Below are 7950 nucleotides of genomic sequence, written 5' to 3'. Positions count from 1 at the left end.
CAGTTTTAGTTACTTTTTGTTTTAATATGAAAAGGGGGATGGTTCGAGGATTTCAAATGTGTTTTGTTTTTGTTTTTTTGATAATTTCCATATGTATTGCATATAAATAGTGAAAATATGTATCTGCTATATGTTTGATTACATAGTATATGCCAGTTTGTATGTTGGCTTGCATTGTTTTTGCATTTACATTTTTTTTGTTTTTTTTTGCATTTAAATAATATTGTTTTAGATTTTGAGGAAAAATAATTTTGATAAATATTTTCAGTTGCCAAATACTATGTAAAGGAATTTTGCTAACTAAAAAAATGTTTTCACGTGAAAACAGGATTTTGCTAATTGAATTTTTTTTTATAAAATTAAGCACATAGAAGCCATTTAATATGCAAACAAGTATGTACTTATGTATTTTTGTGTTAAAAAAATGATACGGTTTTTTATGAATTTTCACATCTTCCGATATATCTTTTTAATTAATTTTCATATCGAAAATCTATTAGAAAAATTACCTGACACACAAATATGTATGTATGTACATGGATATTTGAGTATGAAGAACTAGAAAAAAGTTAACGGTTGTATAAACTTGTGAAACATTTCTATGTACTATGTAGTTGGGTAAATATTTCATTTCATGATTCTAAATTTTAATATTTTTATGAAAAATTACTTAATGCTGCAGAGGATGTCAACATGTTTGTATGTATGTAAATTAAAGCGCGCTATATCTATATATATTTAATTATTTTTATTTTCATTGACCATAAATATTGCTAGCATGCTAAGTACGAGTATGTTATGTATTTGTATGCGTAGCAACGGTAAATATTTCACATTGCATATGYAGTATAAATATATGTATGTATGTGTGCTCTTTTGGGGCGTTTGCAAGTAAGTTTGCATGTGTTTGTATATATATTTCTTGAATGCTCGTACAAACATACCCACATAACTGTATACAGTTTGCAGTTTATGTGATCATACGTTTTGCACACACTGTCTGTAAGTAGGATGCTTTCAATGGATGGCTCATGTTTTGTGCTTATGAAAAATTTTGTCGAGTTTACAATTTCTCCTTTGAGTATGCAATGAATGGACGGAGAAATGTTGAAAAGCAAAATGTGCATGTGTGTGTGATAGTTGTTGTGAATCGTTTCACCTCTTTTATCCATATTTAAGTTTACTACGCTACTAAACGTCTACACGGTGGACTTACAAAATTTCCAAAACTCATTTCATTTTCCATTTGTGCGTTCGTTTTTTTGTCAGAAAACCTTTTTGTTGCAGTTGGTTTACACCAAATAAAGTTGGTTGATTTAATTTGAGAGATAAATACTACTTTTAGCTGTTTATTAATGTTAATTTTGGTGGAAGAGAAGATTCAAACATTTTTATGTTTTGTACTAAAAAGTAAAAGTTGTTTAAGAATAATAAAGGCTGATGAGAATAAGAGAGTAAAGGCTAGTGAAAGATTCATACACTTTCTGCGTTGAATGTTGAGCAAATCTATTTAATTACGCCGGTACTGAAAAACTCTTCTATACTACACATACATATTTATCTATTCTCATATGCTTGACCAATCTTAAACTGTATGTGGTATTTGGCTCAGTTTTACTCGACCAATTTAGAGAGTAAAAAGCTTTCAAGCGCTTCCAAACTGCTGATAGATTTTATGTGGATAATTCTTATGAGTGAAATATGCTCGGAGTTTTGCCATTGCCTGTCGAGTATGACATTTAAGAGAGTAGGAAAAAGTTCTCTTGAAGCAGGACTTGAACCTTTGCTTTGTCAAGTGGTTAAGTTCATTCTATATATGCTTGCTATACTTTTTGGCGCTGCTCTCTTATAACAAGTTTACTGCTTAAAGCAATAACAAGGTTAGTGAGTTAATATTTGTGACAAGAATCTATGGATGTACCTTAAGATGGTACTATAACCGTTATCTTTAAGGGTAGCAACATATTGTTTTGCACATTTTTGACCAGCTGTTCGATTGGGATAATGAAAATATAAGAATTAAAGCAAAATATAGTAATTGTTAAAGGAAAACGTTAGACATGAACTCTTTGAGAACCTTAGCAGGTCTTTTTCTGTAGAAGGAATTGTTGCTTCACCAAAGCAAGTAACACAGCAGAATTGCGCATGCGTGGGAAGATATATCAGCGCAGGGTTGCACCGTAATTGATGCCAGTTTAGTTATTAAATTTGCTGCTTTAGCGCTAACGCTTGGTAATCAAAAACTCGACGATTTTCTTGGCATGTGTTTGAGGTTATGAAGGTTCAGCGTAGGAAAAACTTCCTTAAGAGATTTGTGAAGCAGACTTTTTCGTTAGATATTCGACTTAAAAATCCAATGACCGAAAGTGTACTTTCAAATGTATATGAGAGGAGTTCGAAATTTTTAAATGTTCTCTGTGCATGTTAATCTATGGCGCTAGAAGTACTAGGCCGTAATAATAAATACCAAAAATGGATGTTATAGTGAATGAGCAATTGAAATCAAAATTTTCTGGTGTTTTACAAAGAGTTGAATACGGTTTCTAAGCCATCGCGCTATTTCGTGAATACTCTAAGCATGCTTTGAGGGAATTATCTTGTGTGCTTTTATGTAGAGATCGAGATAATGCATGTTTGTAAATGTTTTTTATAATTTTTTTTTTGTCTAATGTTTATGAATGAGAGCTTGAAATAATAGAGCTAAAAACCAATCAAATCAATATTTCTAACTTGATCGTTTGCTGTGCCTACATTTTTGGCTTCCAGCTTTCATAGCAGCATTTTAGTTTGCAAGATGAAAAATTCAAAAAAAAAAAAAAAAAAAAAAAAAAAAAAAAAAAAAAAAAAAAAAAAAAAAAAATTAATATATGCATGTATGTATATGTGCGATGCTTTTGTTTTCTTTTCGATTTTTAGTTGCAAGCAGGTATCGTTTTTACAGCTCATTCTATTAGAAGGTACTTTGATTTTTATTAAATGTATTTTTATTGTTTTCTCTTCTGTTAAATACTCTTTATTATAAGTATTATTTAAAAAAAGCTATTTAATTTTTTTGTGATTACAAAATTTTGCTAACATTTCTTGTATGCATTTAGTATATACATTGTTATATATTATTTATGTAGCTATATGTATGTGTGTGTGTATATATACATTTATGTATTCGTCGGAAAAGGCATAAGCTGTAAATGTATGATTACAGGAAGAAAAAATTAAAATATGTCATCGACTCTGTAGAAAATTCAGCAGAAAAACTATATACTGCAGGCGACGCTGCGATGAGGAAAACTTTTTATTACTTTGTGGGCGTTGTTCAGGTTTTTCAAAAGGGACTACAAAAGTAAACCGACGGCATGTTTTTTCCCGCTCTTTTGAGTATTCTCTTGAGCAAGGTTTACCATTTTCTCATGGAAAGATATACGATCCAGCAACGAGTAGGAATTTTTTAAATTTACTACCACAATTCGAAGTCAGTGGCTTCAACTACGCTACGTCCAATTTATCGTCGTCTTCCTGTTAGATCAGCAGGTGAGGATCTAAAGGAAAAATTTGAATCCACGGACACAATACAAAATGTTCCCTTAAAAAAATTTTTTGTATTAATGAAAAACCCAATTGTATAGTTTGTTGTTTATAATGTATAACCACATACCCTGATAAATTTTGAACCCAACAGAACTTTTTTAAGTAAAACTTTTTCATAGTTAATCGCTGGAGCTGAATCAACAGTGAAACGTCTAAAAAAAAAAAAAAAAAAAAAATTGCGACTGATGAGCTAAAGAAAAGTGACTAGTAAACATTAAACGTTGCATAAGAGAAATATATGAAGAAATTCGAAATATTTTGGTTTACCCCTCAAGAAGAAACTAATATCATTGTACTGTGTGTCAAAAAAAAAAGTGTTGATAACCGCATGTAATTTTTGGATATGAAAACTAATCTAATGAAGAACGATTATTTCACGAATTTTTTGTACGAGCTATATTAATGATCTTACTTCCGAAACAGTTTCTAGTTCCAAAATCTTGTAATTAATAGGTAACAAGAAAATTTATCTCAACATTTCACTTCTTTTAACGATACCACAGTTGAATTGGTTTAATATGAAAGGAAACTTCCACTTTTGACACACTGTATTTAAGGGGTTATATGGTTTACGGGTTTGAAAAAATTTATTATCTTAATTAATTCTACAACACCTCTAGAATATTATCCTTAATTTTAAAGTTCATCCGAGTAATAGTTTCAGATATAGAGCCTTGAGAACTTATGCGGTCGAGGCTATGAGGTTAAGTGGGTCGTCTTTAAACGCGTATTTCTCAGAACTGTGCAGTGTGAAGTCGGTTGACCAGAATTCTTGAGAACTACTCCACCAATCTTCACGAAATTTTATACATGTCTTTGAGATTCACTTTTTGAATGAAGAGACTTGGGAGAATCCCTCTCCCTAGTCGAATACAACTATTTGAAAAAAAAGTCGGGAAATTTCACTGAAATTTTTATTTTTTTGTGAAAAAATCCCATTTTCAGTTGAAAAAAGTTCTGTGGCACTAAAAAATCTCTCTTGTTTTAGTGTGTAATTACAGTGTGTTCCAAAATCAACGCAAGATTTAAATTTGCCACCATTTCAATTAATCTCTTCATAGCTGACGAAGTTAACTCAATATTGTGACCATAGCTTGGATAAAATTTTCGAGCTCGAGTTTCATTATTTTTGTATATTACTTATTAGGTTTCGCTCTAATGAGTGCCGCAATAAAAACGTATTGAATTACTAAAAAATTGCTTGCAAGACACTGATTGAATGTCAGTCGTTCCTAAAACGTGTGCAACAACAATAAATATTTTAGGGTAAATTTGATTTTTGCAAAAATTTGAGTCAATGTTTTATGCCAGTGAAGAAGAAGAAGTGAGTAAATGGAGTTTTGCAGTTTACTGTTTGGGTCGTCGGTTTTAGTCACTAAAAACATCACTAAAAGTTGATCTAATGTAATAAATAATAAAGCAAACTTTTCTCGCTTTCTGCCATTAATGTTAGTCTGCAGCTTTTGTAGAAAATTATTTTGGTTTGCAATTTTATATAGTAACAATTCAAATAATTCTTGACAAAATTCAATTTATATATTTTCTTATTTTTGTAGATTTCATTACTATATTTGTGTTTGTGTGTAATTGTATGTAGTTTTTTATATAGTGATAACCGCTCTGTTAATATTTACAAATATATAATTTATCGATTTTCTTCCTTTTCCACATCAATATAGTACAGCACAAATTTGTTCTTAGAAATGTATGAATATTTTTCTAACTGAGTGTTCACCGATTTACTTTATTTTCATAAATATTTATTGTAAAATTCTCATTTGTTAGTAATTTTTGTTATTATTTGGTTTTTTATTTTTTTTTTCTTGGTTGAAATTAATAGCCAATTAAGTTGAGTTTTTCTCTTTGTGTTTTAGCTGCTTTTTTTATATGAATATATTATGATTTTATTTGCATATCTTCGAACAATAGTTTTACATATTCTTTCACTTATGATTACAAGAATAAGACGTAATAAATTATGCCATCAAAACTGCACCAATATTTTAGCTCTTTAAATTTAAGTATTAATAATAAATCCTTTTTTTACTCACTTGCTTTGCTCTTTATATATATGTATATATACATATATATATGTGTGTGTATGTATGTGTGTGTGTATGTATTACTTTACAAGTTTGTAGTATTAAATGCATCTTGTATCGGTTCTCATCTTAAACAACATCATTGTCTGCACTACAACTATGATCACTATTATATAAATCACCAAGTCGTATCTTTAAACTACTCGCCCAACTTCAACTACATACGCTCCATAGTCCTGTTTTTAGCTCTATATTTATCTTCAACATTATAATCATTATCATATTTATCGTAATATTTAGCTTAGAAAAACATAATTTAAAAATATTCTAAATATATTAATATGCAATTTATTTTGTTTTCTTTTTGTTTCTTTTGTTTTGTTGTTTTTTTTGTTAGTTGTGTGCTTCCTACTTCGTTTAAATTCAAAAGGTTGCGGTTGAGCTGCTCTCGACGTCAAAGCCACGAGCGCAATTAAGGGCCCACCTGTAGGTCGTGCGTACACATCGACCTTTTCCGACGCGTAACGTGTTGGCTCGTTCGGTATTTGGCTATAACATCTCTTTCTTGCATTCGTTTCCCAGCTTAGCCAGCGATTTAGGTTCGCGCCGCTGCTGTGGAAGCAGCTCGATGCAGGGGTTACTGTAAGCACATATGAATTTAGTCAGTAATGCCGTTATGTCAGTGTTGTATATTTTTTGGGGTTATGATGGATAATGAGCAAACATTGGTGGCAAACGTGAATACCATTTAGAGTACATACGAGGATAATGTTTTAGTTGTGTTGTATTTGGTTGTTCAATTTTCGTTACGGTGCTTTAGTGTAAGTTTTTAGGGGGTACAAGTGAACTTGCAGGCCAAATGAGCTTCAATCATTTAAAATATATTGATTATATGCGAATTGTTTGACTCAATAAAAAATATAATAAATATATCATAAAGAAAATAGACGAAAAATGGTGTGTGTGTGTATGTATTCGATTTAAAACGGGTTTATTATGTAGAATCAAAGGCAATACCATTTATGTAAGTGTCAGCAATACAGCGATTCAAAGCAAAATGGCGTTAACAAGCCCAGCTTATAGACTGTCTAAAAGCGCAGCGCATTTATTCATTTTCACTTTTAATGTGTACTTCACACTTACTTCGCCAAGTAGTGGTTGCTTTTATTTTGGCTCTGCTGTAGCCACTTTAGTTCACCTGCATCTCTTCGCCTTCCTCTTCGAGTATGACCGATTCACCGGGCCAAACAATGGGACGTCCCTAGGTTTTGAATTGCGAAACTTTTTAATAAGCTTTTTGTGCTTTTGTGGGCACATTCTTATTTCATTTGAAAACTAGCTATAAGTATGATTTCCATATTGCAGTTAATGAGCGCTATTTTTTTTTTTATTTTGATCGTTATGTTAATAAATTTATTTGCTTAAGCATATCCTGTCTAACGCTTCTATAAATTCTGTCTATGTGCAATAAAGCCGAATAATTTTATTCTAATTTATTATATAGATTATTTACATATATACATACATTCTTTCAAGCTACGAACGAAACAAATGCTTTATTCGGAAAGCTCTAAAAAAGCTGTGTTTAGTACGGACAAAAAGACAACAGTCAACATACTATTGTATTAATGTGGACTGTTCATTTTCGAGGCAACGGAAGTCGCATTAGAAGTCTTATACATTCGTATACAATAGTTTACATAATACACATATGTGTTTTTTTGATTATCACAATCGAGTTAAAGCCGTAGCAACGTGTGTCTATTGTTGCGCTACGTTTCACCTTGATTGATTGTACAACAAAATGATTCAGATAAAAGCTCCAAAGCTTTGTATGTGCTTTATGTTGCATGGTCCATGTGTACCTGCTTTCAGGTGCTTTCAAAACCGGTTAGAAAAATATGCATGAAATCTTAATTTTTTTGATAGTACTTTGAAAGAATGTATCGTTGCCAATGGTACTACCGCGACAGGTAAAAGCTTTTTGCGAGCTCTTTTCCAAATACTGGTTTTAGAGTCTATATAAGTACGTGCCATGTAGCTTTCGGTAAATAGAGGCATATATTCATTGGATATTACAAGGTTTATTTCCAATTTACAATGCACAAGGGATTCTTTCTTATATCCAAGGCAGCTTCGTACATTAGTTAGCGCTAAATCACTAATACATATCTATCGGGTGATTTTTTAAGAGCTTGATAACTTTTTTAAAAAAAAAAACGCATAAAATTTGCAAAATCTCATCGGTTCTTTATTTGAAACGTTAGATTGGTTCATGACATTTACTTTTTGAAGATAATTTCATTTAAATGTTGACCGCGGC

This window comes from Bactrocera latifrons, unplaced genomic scaffold (genome assembly GCF_001853355.1).
Source record: "Bactrocera latifrons isolate USDA-ARS-PBARC rearing strain unplaced genomic scaffold, ASM185335v1 scaffold_79, whole genome shotgun sequence".
Lineage (NCBI taxonomy): Eukaryota > Metazoa > Arthropoda > Insecta > Diptera > Tephritidae > Bactrocera > Bactrocera latifrons.
This window is presented reverse-complemented; position numbering follows the sequence as displayed.